The sequence below is a fragment of the Manis pentadactyla genome, chromosome X, assembly GCF_030020395.1.
Source record: "Manis pentadactyla isolate mManPen7 chromosome X, mManPen7.hap1, whole genome shotgun sequence".
NCBI classification, from domain to species: domain Eukaryota; kingdom Metazoa; phylum Chordata; class Mammalia; order Pholidota; family Manidae; genus Manis; species Manis pentadactyla.
In genome coordinates this window covers 117,753,388-117,772,156 of record NC_080038.1, presented here as the reverse complement: position 1 = coordinate 117,772,156, position 18,769 = coordinate 117,753,388, and the positions used below count along the sequence as shown (strand labels likewise).

Here is an 18,769-nt window from a genome sequence, read left to right as displayed (position 1 = left end):
TTACTAACAGAGCCTTGACCCCTTTGCACAGAGAGATGGGCACGTGACCCAGTTCAGCCCCTGGGATGGCCATGATACATGTCCCAGATGATGCTGGTGGCATTTCTGGGAAAGCTTCATGAACTGACTCCCCCCTTTGAACTTTCCCCTTTGTCCTGCCGGGAATACAGATACAACGCTTGTGATCTTGGAGGCAAGAGCCAGGTTTAGGGGTGGAGAGGCAGGAAGGGGAGAACTTGGCTCCTTGAGCTGTAGTATCAGCCCTGAATTGTCTCTTCTGCCCGTGTGTTAACTGGAATACATGAAACCCCTGTTTGTCTAAGCCTCTACGTGAAGTGCAGTCAAATGCAATTCATAATAATAGAGCAGAGCATAACCGAAATTTATTTTCACCCGGCTTGCTTCAAGTATGTTGGACTATCACTGTAACGTTTAAACCCAAACATGTTTAATGAATCAAAACTCGTTCATTTATTTCTCCTGCAACACTACCGGGAAAGTGAACAGGTCCTCTTAGTGGGCTTTATCCATGCACTCCGACAGGCAGGGACCCCGGCTGTTGGAAACTCTGCCACCTTCAACGTGGGTCTTCCACGGGCGCCCCAAAGGTGGCCTGCCTTGCAGTTTGCTAGAAGGGAGAAAGAGCACAGAAGTGCACCAGGTACGAGGGATTTAATGACCTTGGCCTGGCAGTGGCACACGCCATTTCTGATGATATTCCATTGTCTAGGTTTCAGTCACATGGTCACACCTAACAGCAAGGAAAGCTGGGAAATGATGCCTAGATGGGGGCCCAGGAAAGAGAGGGGAACAAGGATTTAAGTGAGGAGCTAGGAGTCCCTGGGATCTTTGCCTTTCCAAAATTAATGTAAAACTTGACTTTGGTGGTGGGTCTTTTTAAAGAAAAACTCACAAAGATGCTCTAAGCATGAACTGAAAATCCAGCAAGAAATTAAACAAGGTCTTGCCACTAATGAACTGTGAGACGTTGGGTGAATTGCTTGACTTCTCTAAGCAGCTTTCTTGCTATCTTAAATGCGTAATTACAGTATTTGTCTCATGATGTTTTGGATGAAATGAAGTGAAATAACACATAAAGGCTCTTATAGGCACTCAATAATGTACAGCCAGCATTCAGTCATTAATAATAGTACAATTATATTAATGTTTATGCTTAATTATATCAAATCATAGGCATGATTATACTATAATAATTATTGTATGGTCATTATATGGTCACTGTTTTAGCCACTGATGTACAATTTCCTGAATACCAAACACAGAATGCAAACTAGGGCCTTCTGTACATGTCATAGCATGAAAAATTACTGTTTTCATCACTAGAAACTACATACAATATTTTACTAATAAATGTGTATGTGAAATGGGACATGCAACATATATTTCAAATGTAAGATTTACTTAGAATATGTCACATGCCACAGGGCATTCTTATTCTTTAAGGCAATATTTCTACAAAAGAAGATGACAGATATTTGAACAAAAGGAAAACACTGCGTGAAGTCTGGTTGACCACTCTCTCTTGTTTTTCTTTCCCCTCCCTCTGTCCATCTGTCCTCCTTTGGCTTCCATAGCTGCCTATTCCTCCTGCTATCCTCTTCCGTTCTGGCAACTTCTCAGTACCTTCGCTTGCTCCTTCTCATCAAATGAACCCTCAAATGATGGCTTTCCTCAGGACTTGGCCTGACTTGGTTCTTTTCTCAGTTTTCACCTTTTCCCTAAACATTTCCATATAAGCCCATGGTTTCAATTACCACCTACTTCACAGTTTCTCAACATGTGGCGCTTGGTTCCACACACTTCATCAGGAACACGGGAAGGGAAGTGTTAAAATCCAGATTCCTTGGCTCTGTCCAAGTCCTGCCCAATCAACTCAGTGGGTGGGCCCTGGGAATGTGCACTGAGAATTAATTAATCCTCCAGGTTGCTCTCAACCCCACTAAAGTTGGAACCTCTGCATCTGTCAAGGAGGGCCTGGCTGACATTAACAATGGCAGCTCAACATCGCCATCTGGTGGCTTCCTGACACCATTGCCTTAGTTTTGCAAGCCCAGCCCATGGATGTTGGGAAACTATTAAAAATCCGAAAAAAAGGAAAGAAATAGGAACCGAGGACATTAATGGAGAATCTGATCCAGGAATAACCAAGATTGAGTTATAACACCTTTTGACTTTTCTAACACCAACGTTGACCTTGTCTGTATTTAACTTTTTACGGGGAATCAAATTGACGCCTTTTGATTCTCATCCAACTGCCTGAAAACCCAGGTGTTGGATGACAACTGTCTGTAGATGATTACACCATGCTTTGATTTCTCACAGTGGTACCAAGAGGACTTAAATGAATTTTCAAGCTGTCCTTCCAGAGGCTAGCCAATGAGAAATATTCCACTTTCCAAAAATGGTTTAATATGGAGCACTCTTAGTCAACTTAAATTCTACTGTTAAGTCTTTCGTTTAGTCATAAAAGTGATAAATGCCCACAGCAAAATAACTTTCACAGAAAAAAATATTTTGGAGGAGATGAAACCCATGGTCCATTCCACTACTCAGACATGCTGTACAATTTGACATGGGGGGAATATTCTTCTCCCTCCCTCTCTCTCCCTTTCCCCTACATTGTTTTTTAATTTTTGATATTTCAGGTTTTTGTACCTGCCTTAATTTGCTGCCAGCTCTATAATATTCTTTCCCCTGTTTTCACTCATGCATTTTGCTTCTTCCAGCCAGGACTTGGGAGAAAAGCTTTAATATTTCATTCAGTCTGATCACACTTTCACACTGCCTACTTCAAGTAATAGGTTAATACTAAGCCAACATTTGGTGTTTTACTTCATATTCTCTTCCTTGTAATGCTCAGCATCTCATTGGCTCTTGCAAGCACACCAGTGTAATTGGGTGACGGGTGATGGATGATGACCACTCAGTGGGGTAAGAACAGTCTCTTCGACAAGGGCCTCTGGGACAAATGAATAACCTGGGACACCAGGGTCACACCATACACAAAAAGTCACTCACTCAAAATGGACCCAAACACCTAAATGTAAGAGGTAAAATTCTAAAACTGCTGGAAGGAAACATAGGAGAAAAGCTCCATGGACCTTGGACTGGGCAATGATTTCTTAAATATTAGCCGAAAAGCAAAAGCAACAAAAGAAAAAATTAGACAAATTGGCCTTGGTCATGAAAAATGAAAATCTTTTTTGCATTAAAAGATACAACCAAGGGCCAAGGGGAAGGAAAGGTCTCCCACAAAGTGGGAGAAAACATTGGCAAATTGTATATCCAGTGAGAGTCTAGTACCCAGGATACATATTAAGAGGCCTTACAACTCTGAACAAGTGACCAAACACCCAGTAAAAATTGCTAAATGATCTGATTATACATTTCTCCAAGGAACATAAATAAATAGGCATCAATCACATAATAATATGCTCTGTGTCTTTCGATTGGTGCATTCAGATCATTTACATTTAGGGTGATTATCGATAGGTATGTACTTATTGCCATTGCAGGCTTTAGATTCGTGGTTACCAAAGGTTCAAGGGTAATTCCCTTACTATCTAACAGTCTAATTTAACTCACTTCATATGCTATTACAAACAGAACCTGAAGGGGTTTTTTTCCCCCTCCTTTTTCTTCCTCCTATATTCTTTGTATGTTATGAATCATATTCTGTACTCTTTTGTCTATCCCTTGGGTGATATCTATTTAGCCTTAGGAATACTTCCATCTATAGCAGTCCCTCCAAAATGCACTGTAGAGATGGTTTGTGGGAGGTAAATTCTCTCAGCTTTTGCTTATCTGAAAATTGTTTAATCTCTCCTTCAAATTTAAATGATAACCTTGCCAGGTATAGTATTCTTGGTTCAAGGCCCCTCTGCTTCATTGCATTAAATATATCATGCCACTCCCTTCTGGCCTGTAAGGTTTCTGTTGAGAAGTCTGATGATAGCCTGATGGGTTTTCTTTTGTATGTGATCTTTTTTCTCTCTTAGCTGCTTTTAACAGTCGGTCTTTATCCTTGATCTTTGCCATTTTAATTATTATATGTCTTGATGTTGTCTTCCTTGGATCCCTTGTGTTGGGAGATCTGTGCACCTCCATGGCTTGAGAGACTATCTCCTTCCCCAGATTGGGGAAGTTTTTGGCAATTACCTCCTCAATGACACTTTCTACCCCTTTTTCTCTCTCTTCTTCTTCTGGTACCCCCATAATGCAAATATTGTTCCATTTGGTTGGTCACACAGTTCTCTCAATATTCTTTCACTCTTAGAGATCCTTTTTTCTCCCTGTGCCTCAGCTTCTTTGTATTCCTCTTCTCTAATTTTTATTCCATTTATCGTCTCGTCTACTACACCTAAACTGCTTTTAAATCCCTCCATTGTATGTTTCATTTCAGATATGGAATTTCTTAATGATTGAATCTCCATCTTAAATTTGTTCCTGAGTTCTTGAATATTTTTCTGTACCTCCATAAGCATGTTCATGATTTTTATTTTGAACTCTCTTTCAGGTAGATTGGTGAGTTCAGTTTCATTTGGCTCTTTTTCTGGGGTTTGTGAGATTTTGGTCCAAACCAGCTTCTTTTAATGTTTCATATTTCTGTGTGGTGCCCTCTAGTGCCCAGAAGCTCCTGTTTCTGGAGCTGCTCAGCCCCTAGAGTGAGGTTGGCGACTGTTGGGGAGGGGACCTGGTGCCTGGGGGCAGGAAAGATCTGTTCCCTGATTCCTGTCTGTGGTGACTGTCTCCAGTATCAGAGTCAGTGGGCCAAGCACACATGTGTCAGCCTCTTTGCTCAGCGTCTCTAGCTGTTGTAGGTGGGGCCTCCCTCTGGCTGGTCTGATGCCAGCGCAGTGACCGCTGGCTTGAGAGCAGGTGCTAGCTCTGTCAGGCCAGGAGTAAGGCTCGGCAGGCCATATGTCACAGTGAGGGGCCTCAGAGCTGAGTAGCCAGCCAAGGGGATGGAGTGTCTGAAGCTCCTCAAAGTTCCCAACCTGCTGGGCAGAGTGCACTCAGACAACCTTGTCCAGCTCTCCCTTCTCCCATGCAGCAAGCTCTGTGCAAACCCCGCTGCTTCAGCAGCCCTCTTGCTGCTAGGAAGCCTCTCAGACTGCCTGCCTTTCCTCTGTCACAGAGTGGCCAGATGTGCATCCCATCCTCCACAAACGGCCAGAATCTCAGTCTCTCAAGCACTCCTCCTGTCCCAGCACCACACAATGTAGGTTTCTGCTCACAAAGCAAACCTCCAGGGCTAGGTGTTCAGCAGTCCCAGGCTTCCACCCCCTCCCCACTCCATTTCTTTTCCTCCCGGCAGTGAGCTGGGGCCAGGGATGGGCTTGAGTCCCATCAGATTAAGGCTTTCGTACATTATCCTGTTTCATGATGTCTGCTCTGTTCATGAAGTCTGTATGCAGTCTGGTTCAACCTTGTTTCCTGTCGCTGTTTTAGAGTTAGTTGTATTAATTAACTATATTTTTGTACTATTTGTGGTTTTGGGATGAGTTCTCTGTCTCAACTCTCATGCCACCATCTTGAATCCTTCATTCATGATTTTGAGAAAAAAATTTTCAGCAAACTCAGAATACTGGAAACTTCCTTAAACTACTAAATAACAAAAAGAAAAACAACCAAAAAAAATTCAGCTAACATAATACGTGATGAGAAAATGATGCTTTCCTCCTAAGATTGAGAGCAAGACAAGAATATGTCCCTTTTTACTACTTTTATTCAACATTGTACTGAAATGCATTGGAGGTCCAAGCTAATGCAATGAGATAAGAGAAGAAATAAAAGGAATAAGGATTTGAAAGGATGAAATAAAAATGTCTTCACTCACAAATGGCATTATTGCCTATATAGAAAATCCCCAAAAATAGACAAAAAATCTCCTGGAACTAATAGGTGATTTTAGCAAGGTTCCACAATATGTGGTTGATATACAAAAGTCAACTGCTTTCCTATATACCAGCAGTGACAATGTGGAATTTGAAATAAAACACACAATACTATTTACATTAGCACCCAAAAAATGAAATCCTTAGCTATAACTCTAACAAAACAAGTACAGGGCCTATATAAGGTAAACTATAATTCTGATGAAAAAACTCAAGTATTTAAATAAATGGAGAGATATGCCATATTCATGGAAATATTGAGACAAAAGATTCAATATTTTTAAGATGTCTATTCTTCACAACTTGATCTACAGATTCAACAAAATTCCAGTCAAAATCCCAGCAAGTTATTTTGTGGGTATCAACAAGTTGATCCTAAAGTGTATGTGGAAAGGCAGAAGACTGGAAGAGCCAACACAATACAAAAGAACAAAGTTGGATGATTGGCAACACCTGACTAAGACTTAGTATAAAGCTACAGTAATAAAGACAGCATGGTACTGGTGAAAAAGCAAAGGGATCAATGGAACAAAATAAAGAGGCCAGAAATAGACCCATGTAAATACAATCAACAGATTTTTGACTAAAGAGCAAACACAATTCAATGGAGAAAAGGTAGTCTTTTCAACAAATTGTACTGGAACAATTGGACATAAGGAAGATTTTTATATGGAAGAAAAATGAATCTAGATACAGGCCTTATGTTTACAGCAATTAAGTCAAAATGGCCCTAAATATAAAATGAAAAATTATAAAAATTATAAAAGATTACAGAGAAAAATCTAGGTGACCTTGTGTTTGGCTATGCCTTTTCATACATACCAAAAGCACAATCTATGAGAGAAATGGATGTTAGGCTTTATTAAAATTAAACTTCAATTAAAATTAAATTAAAATTAAAACTTGTACTCTGCAAAAGACACTCTTAAGACAATAAAAAGACAAGCCACAGACTGGGAGAAAATATTTGCAAAACACATATCTGACAATGGCCTTGTATCCAAAATATACAACGTACTTTTAAAACTCAGCAATAAGAATACAAACCAAATACAAACCAATATTTTTAATGGGCAAAAGATCTAAAGAGACAACTCATCAAAGATGTACAGGTGGTAAATAAACATATAAAAAGATGTTGGACATCATATGTCATAAGGAATTACTAATTAAAACAACAAAGAGAAACCACCACACACTTATTAGAATATCTAAAATCCAAAACCCAGCAATACTAAATACAGGCAAGTGTGCAAAACAAGAGGAGCATGCACTCATTCATTCCTAATGGCAGTACAAAATGGTACAGCCACTTTGGAAGTTAGTTTAGCAGTTTCTTGCACAGCTAAACATACTCTTACCATATCATTCAGCAATTGCACTTCCAGGTATTTACCCAATTGAGTTGTAAACTATGTCCACAAAAAACAAGCACACAAATATCTGTTGCAGCTTTATTTTTAATCACCAAAAACTGGAAGGAACCAAGATGTCCTTAATTGATGAATAGATAAACAAACTGTGGTATAGCCATACAATGTATATATCCATTCAAAACTCACACAATGAAAAGAAATGAGCTATCAAGCCATGAAGACCTGGATGAACTTTAAATGCACATTTTAAAGTGGAAGAAGTCAGTCTGAAAGACTACACAGGTTTTTGTTTGTTTATTTGTTTTTGTTTTTGTAAGGGGTGGGTTTTCTTTGGTGCTTGCCTCAACAAAGGTGTATTTTGTTTTTAAAGATGGTCAAATATTGTATATGTTGGCAGAGATGAGGAGGAGGGGAGGAGTTCTGGCCTCTATACAGTCACAGAACAGATAAGGAATCCATTAAAAAAAAGAAAGAGCCCACTTACCAGCTCATCTCCTTCCTTTAGGTTTGTCAGAGAAGTTTTTTTAATTGTGGTAAAATATGCATAACATGAAATTTATTATCATAAACAATTTTAAGTATACATAGTTCAGTAGTGTTAAGTACAGTCATACTGCTGTACAATCTATCTCCAGAAATCTCCATCTTGCAAAGATGATTCCAAATATATGACATTCTGAAAAAGGTAAAACTAGAGAAACAGCAAAGTGATCAGTGGTTGTCTTGGGTTTGGGGGGACGAGAAAGGGATGAATACATGGAGAACAAGTGATTTTTAGGGTGGTGAAACTATTCCGTATAATACTGTAATGGTGAATACATAACATTATGCATATGTCAACCCATAAGACCATACAGCACAAAGAATGAACCTTAATGTAAATGATGGACTTTAGTTAATAATAATTTATCAACATTGGTTTGGAAATTGTAACAAATGTACCAATTATAAGAAGATAATAAGGAGAAACTGTATAGCAAGAGAGGGTGATAATATGAGAACACTCTGTACTATCTGTTCAATTTTTCTGTAAATCTAAAACTGTTCTTAAAACAGTCTATTAATTAAAGGAAATGTTAAAAGTTAAAGATGGAGATGGGGAAAAAGATGGCAGCAAGAGAAGTGAGGCAGAAACCTCCTCCCAAAACCACACATAACACAAAAACACAGAAAGTACAACTAATCCTGAAAGAGTGACCAAAAGACTACAGAACAGATGGCCTACATCTGGGGAAAAAAGAAGACCTCACAGAAAAGGGTAAAGTACCAAAGCCACGATCCAGCAGTACCCAAGGCCTCCCCCCACCCCAGCCCACAAGTGGGAGGAAGAGAAATGGAGCAGGGAAGGAGTAGAAGCCCAGGACTGCTGAACATCCAGCTCTGGAGATTTGCTCCGGGAGCACAAACCCACAATACATGATGATCTGGAGATTAGTGGGGTTGGAAAGCAAAGGCAGGCAGAATACTCAGAGAAACTGAGATTCCAGCCACTTGTAGAGAACAGGTACCCACAACCAGCTCCCCCAGGACAAAAGAAAGGTCGGCACTTTGAAAGACTTCCCAACAGTGAAAGGGGAACTAAAGGGGCAAAAATTACACAGGGCTCACTGCTCAGGAGAAAGGGCAAGTGGACAAAATCATCCTGGCACACTCAGCCCAGCAGGTTGGGAACTCTCACGAGCTTCAGATGCTCTATCCACCCGGCTGACAATGCAGCACCAAGGCCCCCCCCCCACTGTGCTACACAGCGTGCCTCTCCTTCTTCCCCATAGGCACCGGTACCACAAACCTGCTGCCCCTGCCATTGTGCCTGGCCAGCTGGAGGGTGGCCCTGCCTATGGCAGCTACAGGGGTTTTGCACAGAGGCTCCTCCCTGCATGTACAGCCCACTGGACCTGGCAGTGGAGGCAGACCATACAGCTGGGAAGGCAGGAAAGCAGTCTTTCCTCCCAGCAGGCACTGTTCTGCTTGGCTGTGAACCTTGCCATTGCTACAGATGATCTGCAGCTCCAGAGTAGAGCTTCTGGGCATTGGAGTGCACTACCTACACAAAGTTATTATTCCATAGGAATCACTAAAAAATTGAAATGGCAAAAAAAAATTCTTCCAAATGAAAATACAGGAAAAGATGCCAGAAAGAGGGCTAAGTGAAACTGAAATCACCAATCTTCGAGAAGAAGATTTCAAAATAAAAATCATAAACATGGTCAAAGAGCTACAGAAAAATATTCAAGATCTCAGAGAGGAACTCAAGAAAGACACAGAAACTTTGAAAAATACAGTATCTGAAATGAAACATACAATGTAGGGATTTAAAAGTAGATTAGATGAGGTAGAGAAGACAGGAAATGAATAGAACTTAGAGAACAGAAAAATAAAGCAACTGAGGCACAAAGACAAAAAAAGGATCTCTAGGAATGAAAGAATAATAAGAGAAACTGTGCAACCCAATCCAAATCAAACAACATTCACATAATAGGGGTACCAGAAGAAGAGACAGAAAGGGATAGAAAATCTCTTTGAGAAAACAATTGCTGAAAACTTCCCCAATCTGGGGAAGGAAATAGTCTCCCAGGTCATGGCAGTACAGAGATCTACCAACATAAGGGACCCTAGGAAGACAACACCAAGACATATAATAATTAAAATGGCAAACATCAAGGACAAGGAGAGAGTATTGAAAGCAGCCAGAGAGACAAAAAAGATCACTTACAAAGGAAAGCCCATGAGAGTATCACTGGACTGCTCAGCAGAGATGTTACAGGCCAGAAGGGAGTGGCATGATATATTTAATGCAATGAAACAGAAGGGCCTCCAAATAAGAATACTCTACCTGGCATTTAAATATCATTTAAATGTGAAACAGGGATTTAAAAATTTCAGATAAGCACAAGTTGAGGGAATTTACACCCCCTAAACCATCCCTACAGCGTATTTAAAGGGACTGCTCTAGATGGAAATGCTTCTAGGGCTAAATAGCTGTTACCGGAGAAAATAAAACCACAGTAAAGGAAGTACACAAATTAATTACAAAGCAAATGCAAAATTAAATCAACTACTCACAAAGTTAGTCATTTTAGGAGACTTCAACACACAGCTCACTCTAAAAGACAGATCAACCAGACAGAAAATAAGTAAGGAGACAGAGACATTGAACAATGCATTAGAACAGATGGACCTAACAGACATCTACAGAAAACCCCACCCAAAAGCAGCAGGATATACATTCTTCTCAAGTGTACATGGAACATTTTCCAGAATAGATTACATACTAGGCCAAGAAAAGATCCTCACTAAATCAGTAAATTCAAAAAGATTGAAATTGTGCCAACCACCTTCTCAGTCCACAGATTTGTGAAACTAGAAATAAATGATGCAAAGAAAACAAAAAAGCCCACAAAGACATGGAGGCTTAACAACATGCTACAAATCAATGGATCAATGAGCAAATATAAACAGATCAAGCAATATATGGAGACAAATGAAATAAAAAACTCAGTAGCCCAAAACCTGTGGGATACAGCCAAGGCAGTAGTAAGAGGAAAGCAAATTGCAATACAGGTTTACTTCAAGAAACAAGAAGAATCCCAAATGAATACTCTAAACTCACAATTAATGAAACTAGAACAAGAAGAACAACTGAGGTGCAAAGTCAGTAGAAGGAGGAACATAATACAAAGTAGAGCAGAAATAAAGAAAATTGAGAAGAATAAAACAATACAAAAGAATCAATGAGGGGCCGGAGCCAAGATGGTGGCGTGAGTAGTTCAGTGGAAATCTCCTCCCAAAAACATACATATTTATGAAAATACAATAAATAAAACTATTCCTTAAAAAGACACCAGTGGATACAGTTCAACAGCCAGGCTACATCTACATCTGCGAGAACTCAACATCACACGAAGAGGGTAAGATACAAGCCGCAGCCTGACGGGACCTGAACGACCCCCACCCCAAACCTGGTGGGATGAAAGGAGTCGGAACGGGGAGGGAGTGAAAGCCCAGGAATGCTAAACAACCAGCTCTAGAAATCCACACCCAGAGCACAGACACACGGTGCACGGGGTGTTGGAAATTAGAGAAACGAAAAAGCAAAACCTGCGGGCAGGTCCCTGCAACTGGAGCCCAAGACAAAAGAAAGGCAAGTGCATTTTGCAAGTCTTAAAGACACAAGGACCCCACAGCTGGACGAAGTCGTCCCAGCACACTTAGCCAGCCGCTGGGAATCCCAGGGAACTTTAGGTGCCCTAACCCCCTGGACGGCAGCGCAGCTCTGAAGCCCCTCATGGCACTAAGCAGCCTCCCAGTCGTTCCCCCAACTAGCACAGACTCTGACACACTGGCCCAGTAGTGGGAGAGCGGCAGCATGCGTCGGGAGGGGCAGCACCAGAGGGGCCCGGGAGTGGCCTGCGCGTGCCAGCGGCACCAGAGGGGACCGGGAGCGGCTAGTGTGAGCCCGCCATGATGGCGACTGAGTGGCCTGGGAGTGGCCTGCACGTGTCAGCGACCACGGTGCCAGAGGGGCCTGGGAGAGGCCTACAGGAGCCTGCAGCAGCAGCATCCAAGTGGCCTGGGAGCGGCCGGTGTGCACCGGCGGCAGTGCACCAGAGGGGCACAGGAGAGGCCTGCATGCACCTGCAGTGGCACCAGAGGGTCCGGAATGCGACCCGTGCGTGCCGGCAGAGGCGGCGCCAGAGGGGTCAGGGAGTAGCCCATGGGAGCCAGCAGCAGAGGAGCAGCCCAGGAGCAGCAGCGCTCCCAGCAGCCGACAGGAATGCCAGCCCAACACACAGCCGCCTGTGCCAGACCCAAAGGCTGCTGCTGGCACACAGCTGCCCAACAGGGGCACGTCTCTCACGGAGAAGTGCACCAGGCGTGACTGCCACTCCCTGCAGGGCTCTGCGCCACTCTGACGGAGACCCCGCCCACAACAGCTTAGGGAATTAACCCAGTGGCTGCCCCAGGAGTGTGGGTAACCAACACAGGCAGCACAGAAGGGCAAGGCGTCCACCAAGAAGGAAAGGACTTTCTTCTCCCAGCTGACACACCCACAACCTACCTACAGCCACCGCTATCACCATGAAAAGGCAGAAAAACTTAGTCCAGTCCAAAATAGTCCAGACAACTCCTGAGAGAGGATCTTCAGAGATAGACCTAACCAGTCTCCCTGAAAAAGAATTCAAAATAAAAATCATAAACATGTTGATGGATCTGCAGAGAAATATGCAAGAGCTAAAGGAGCAACTACAAAGGGAGACTACAGAAATAAAACAATCTCTGAAAGGACTTAAAACCAGAATGGATGGGATTCAAGAGGCCATTAATGGAATAGAAACCAGACAACAGGAACACATAGAAGCTGATGCAGAGAGAGATAAAAGGATGTCCAGAAATGAAACAATATTAAGAGAACTGTGTGACCAATTCAAAAGGAACAATATCTGCATTATAGGGGTACCAGAAGAAGAAGAGAGATAAAAAGGGATAGAAAGTGTCTTTGAAGAAATAACTGCTGAAAACTTCCCAAAACTGGGGGAGGAAATAGTTGCTCGGATCACAGAAGCACACAGAACTCCCAACAGAAGGGACCCAAAGAGGACAACACGAAGACACATAATAATTAAAATGGCAAAGATCAAGAACAAGGACAGAGTATTAAAGGCAGCAAGAGAGAGAAAAAAGGTCACCTACAAAGGAAGACCCATCAGGCTATCATCAGACTTCTCAACAGAAACCTTACAGGCCAGAAAAGAATGGCATGACATATTTAATGCAATGAAACAGAAGGGCCTTGAACCAAGAATACTGTATCCAGCACGATTATCATTTAAATATGAAGGAGGGATTAAACAATTCCCAGACAAGCAAAAGTTGAGGGAATTTGCCTCCCACAAACCACCTCTACAGGGTATTTTAGAGGGACTGCTCTAGATGGGAGCACTCCTAAAAAGAGCACAGAACAAAACACCCAACATATGAAGAATGGAGGAGGAAAAAAAAGAAGGGAGAGAAATAAAGAATCTTCAGACAGTGTATATAATAGGTCAATAAGCGAGTTAAGTTAGACAGTAAGATAGTAAAGAACCTAACCTTGAACCCTTGGTAACCAAACATAAAGCCTGCAATGGCAGTAAGTACATATCTTTCAATAATCACCCTAAATGTAAATGGACTGAATGCACCAATCAAAAGACACAAAATAATAGAACGGATAAAAAAGCAAGACAAATCTATATGCTGCTTACAAGAGACTCAAACCCAAAGACATGCACAGATTAAACGTCAAGTGATGGAAAAAGATATTTCATGCAAACAACGGGCAGAAAAAAGCAGGTGTTGAAGTACTAGTATCAGACAAAATAGAATTCAAAACAAAGAAAGTAACAAGAGATAAAGAAGGACATTACATAATGACAAAGGGGGCAGTCCAACAAGAGGATATAACCATTATAAATATATATGCACCCAATACAGGAGCACCAATATATGTGAAACAGATACTAACAGAATTAAAGGAGGAAATAGAATGCAATGCATTCATTTTGGGAGACTTCAACACACCACTTACTCCAAAGGACAGATTAACCAGACAGAAAATAACTAAGGACACAGAGGCACTGAACAACACAGTAGAACAGATGGACCTAAGAGACATCTATAGAACTCTACATACAAAAGCAACAGGATACACATTCTTCTCAAGTGCACATGGAACATTCTCCAGGATAGACCACATACTATGTCACAAAAAGAGCCTCAGTAAATTCCAAAAGATTGAAATCCTACCAACCAACTTTTCAGACCACAAAGGTATAAAACTAGAAATAAATTGTACCAAGAAAGCAAAAAGGCTCACAAATACATGGAGGCTTAACAACATGCTCTTAAATAGTCAACGGATCAATGACCAAATTAAAATGGAGATCCAGCAATATATGGAAACAAATGACAACAACAACACAAAGCCCCAGCTTCTGGGGGACGCAGCAAAAGCAGTCTTAAGAGGAAAGTATACAGCAATCCAGGCATATTTAAAGAAGGAAGAACAATCCCAAATGAATAGTCTAATGTCACAATTATCAAAATTGGAAAAAGAAGAACAAATGAGGACTAAGGTCAGCAGAAAGAGGGACATAATAAAGATCAGGGAAGAAATAAATAAAATTGAGAAGAATAAAACAATAGAAAAAATCAATGAAACCAAGAGCTGGTTCTTTGAGAAAATAAACAAAATACATAAGCCTCGACCCAGACTTATTAATAGAAAAAGAGAATCAACACACATCAACAGAATCAGAAATGAGAAAGGAAAAATCATGACGGACCCCACAGAAATTCAAAGAATTATTAGAGAATACTATGAAAACCTATATGCTAACAAGCTGGGAAACCTAGGAGAAATGGACAACTTCCTAGAAAAATACAACCTTCCAAGACTGACCCAGAAAGAAACAGAAAATCTAAACAGACCAATTACCAGCAATGAAATTGAAGTGGTAATCAAAAAAACTATCAAAAAACAAAACCCCTGGGCCAGATGGATTTACCTCGAAATTTTATCAGACATACAGAGAAGACATAATACCCATTCTCCTTAAAGTTTTCCAAAAAATAGGAGAGGAGGGAATACTCCCAAACTCATTCTATGAAGCCAACATCACCCTAATACCAAAACCAGGCAAAGACTCCACCAAAAATTAAAACTACAGACCAATATCCCTGATGAACATAGATGCAAAAATACTCAACAAAATATTAGCAAACTGAATTCAAAAATACATCAAGAGGATCAGACACCATGACCAAGTGGGATTCATCCCAGGGATGCAAGGACGGTACAACTTTCAAAAAGCCATCAACATCATCCACCACATCAACAAAAAGAAGGACAAAAACCACATGATCATCTCCATTGATGCTGAAAAAGCATTCGACAAAATTCAACATCCATTCATGATAAAAACTCTCAACAAAATGGGCATAGGGGGCAAGTACCTCAACATAATAAAGGCCATATATGATAAACCCACAGCTAACATCATGCTGAACAGTGAGAGGCTGAAAGCTTTTCCTCTGAGATTGGGAACAAGACAGGGATGCCCACTCTTCCCACTGTTACTCAACGTGGTACTGGAGGTCCTAGCCATGGCAATCAGACAAAACAAAGAAATACAAGGAATCCAGATTAGCAAAGAAGAAGTCAAACTGTCACTATTTGCAGATGACATGATATTGTACATAAAAAACCCTAATGACTCCACTGCAAAGCTACTAGAACTAATATTGGAATTCAGCAACGTGGCAGGATACAAAATTAACACACAGAAATCTGTAGCTTTCCTATACACTAACAATGAACTAATAGAAAGGGAAATCAGGAAAACAATTCCATTCACAATAGCATCAAAAAGAATAACATACCTAGGAATAAACCTAACCAAGGAAGTGAAAGACCTATACCCTGAAAACTACAAGACACTCTTAAGACAAATTAAAGAGGTCACTAACAAATGGAAACTCATCCCATGCTCCTGGCTAGGAAGAATTAATATCATCAAAATGGCCATCCTGCCCAAAGCAATATACATATTTGATGCAATCCCTATCAAATTACCAACAGCATTCTTCAATGAACTGGAACAAATAGTTCAAAAATTCATATGGAACCATCAAAGACCCCAAATAGCCAAAGCAATCCTGAGAAGAATAAAGTGGGGGGGGATCTCGCTCCCCAACTTCAAGCTCTACTACAAAGCCACAGTAATCAAGACAATTTGGTACTGGCACAAGAATGGACCCACAGACCAGGGTAACAGAATAGAGACTCCAGACATTAACCCAAACATATATGGCCAATTAATATATGATAAATGAGCCATGGACATACAATGGGGAAATGACAGTCTCTTCAACAGATGGTGCTGGCAAAACTGGACAGCTACATGTAAGAGAATGAAACTGGATCACGGTCTAACCCCATACACAAAAGTAAACTCCAAATGGATCAAGGACCTGAATGTAAGTCATGAAACCATAAAACTCTTAGAAAGAAAACATAGGCAAAAATCTCATGGACATAAACATGAGTGACTTCTTCATAAACATATCTTCCCGGGCAAGGGAAACAAAGGCAAAAATGAACAAGTGGGACTATATCAAGCTAAAAAGCTTCTGTACAGCAAAGGACACCATCAATAGAACAAAAAGGTATCCTACAGTATGGGAGAATATATTCATAAATGACAGATCCGATAAAGGATTGACATCCAAAATATATAAAGAGCTCACACACCTCAACAAACAAAAAGCAAATAATCCAATTAAAAAATGGGCAAAGGAGCTGAATAGACAGTTCTCTAAAGAAGAAATCCAGATGGCCAACAGACACATGAAAAGATGCTCCACATCACTCATAATCAGAGAAATGCAAATTAAAACCACAATGAGATATCACCTCACACCAGTAAGGATCACCATCATCGAAAAGAAAAACAACAACAAATGTTGGCGAGGTTGTGGAGAAAGGGGTACCCTCCTACACTGCTGGTGGGAATGTAAACTAGTTCAACCATTGTGGAAAGCAGTATGGAGGTTCCTCAGAATGCTCAAAATAGAAATACCATTTGACCCAGGAATTCCACTTCTAGGAATTTACCCTAAGAATGCAGCACTTCAGTTTGAAAAGGACAGATGCACCCCTATGTTTATCGCTGCACTATTTGCAATAGCCAAGATATGAAAGCAACCTAAATGTCCATTAGTAGATGAATGGATGGAGATGATGTGGTACATATACACAATGGAATGTTACTCAGCCATAATAAAAAAACAGATCCTACCATTCGCAACAACATGAATGGAGCTAGAGGGTATTATGCTCAGTGAAATAGGCCAGGCAGAGAGAGACAAGTACCAAATGATTTCACTCATATGTGGAGTATAAGAACAAAGGAAAACTGAAGGAACAAAACATCAGCAGAATCACAGAACCCAAGAATGGACTAATAGTTGCCAAGGGGAAAGGGACTGGGGAGGATGGTAGGGAAGGGAGGGATAAGGGCGGGGAAAAAGAAAGAGGGCATTACGATTAGCATGTATAGTGCGTGGGGGGCACGGGGAGGGCTGTGCAGCACAGAGAAGACAAGTAGTGATTTTGCGGCATCTTACTGTGCGGATGGGCACCGACTGTGAAGGGGTATGTGGGGGGGGCTTGGTGAAGGGGGGAGCCTAGTAAACATAATGTTCTTCATGTAATTGTAGATTAACGATACCAAAATTAAAAAAAAGAATCAACAAAACAAGGAGCTGGTTTTTTCGAGAAAAAATCCAAAACAGTAAACTCCTAGCCAGACTTATCAAAAAAAAAAACCGTGTACACACATAAACAGAATCAGAAATGACAAAGGAAAAATCACTATAGACAATACAGAAATACAAAAAGTTATTGGAGAATACTATAAAAATTATATGCTAACAAATTGGATAACCTAGAAGAAATGGACAACTTTCTAGAAAAACACAAACTTCCATGAATGACCCAGGGAGAAATAGAAAATCAGAACAGACCAATTCCCTGCAATGAAATTGAAGTGGTAATAAAAAAATTACCTAAAAAACAAAACACCTGGACCAGATGGCTTCACCACTGAATTTTATCAAACATTTAGAGAAGACCTAATACCCATCCTCTTTAAAGTATTCCAAAAAGTGGAAGAGGAGGAAATACTTCCAAACTCATTCTATGAGGCCAGCATCACTTTAACACCAAAACCAGACTAAAACACCACAGAAAAAGAAAACTACAGATCAATATCCCTGATTAACATAGATTCAAAAATCTCAACAAAATATTAGCAAATCGAATACAAAAATACACCAAAAAGATCATACATCATGATCAACTGGGATTTATTCCAGGGATGCAAGGATAGCTTGATACTGGAAAATTAATCAATGTCATACACTACAACAACTAAAAGAAGCACAAAAATCATATGACCTTCTTAATAGATGCTGAAAAAGCATCTGACAAAATTCAACATTCATTCATGATAAAGTCTCAACAAAATGGGTATAGAGGGCAAGTACCTCAACATAATAAAGGCCATATATTACAAACCCAAGGCCAACATCATACTTAACAGCAAAAAGCTGAAAGCTTTTCCTCTAAGATCAGGAATGAGACAAGGATGCCCACTCTCACCACTTTTATTAAACATAATTCTGGAGGTCCTAGCTATGACAATCAGACAACACAAAGAAATAAAAGGCATCCAATTGGTAAGGAAGTAGTTAAACTCACTGTCTGCAGATAACATGCTATTGCACATAAAAAACTCTAAAGAACCCACCCCAAAACTACTAGATCTAATAACTGAATTCAGTAAAGTTGCAAGATAACAAATTAATACACAGAAATCTGTTACATTCCTATCTACTAACAATGAACTAGCAGAAAAAGAGATCAGGAAATCA

At 40.5% G+C, this 18,769-nt stretch overlaps 1 protein-coding gene across 1 annotated transcript in view; it reads right to left on the bottom strand.

Moving 5' to 3' along the window:
• Window positions 1–363: 363 nt before the first annotated feature.
• SMARCA1 (SWI/SNF related, matrix associated, actin dependent regulator of chromatin, subfamily a, member 1) overlaps window positions 364–18,769 on the bottom strand; it is a 243,608-nt gene continuing 225,202 nt past the window's right edge. The window contains exon 26 of the transcript XR_008995270.1: window positions 364–628. The gene's annotated coding sequence lies outside the window, so the exon portion shown is untranslated. The remainder of the gene's footprint in view (window positions 629–18,769) is intronic.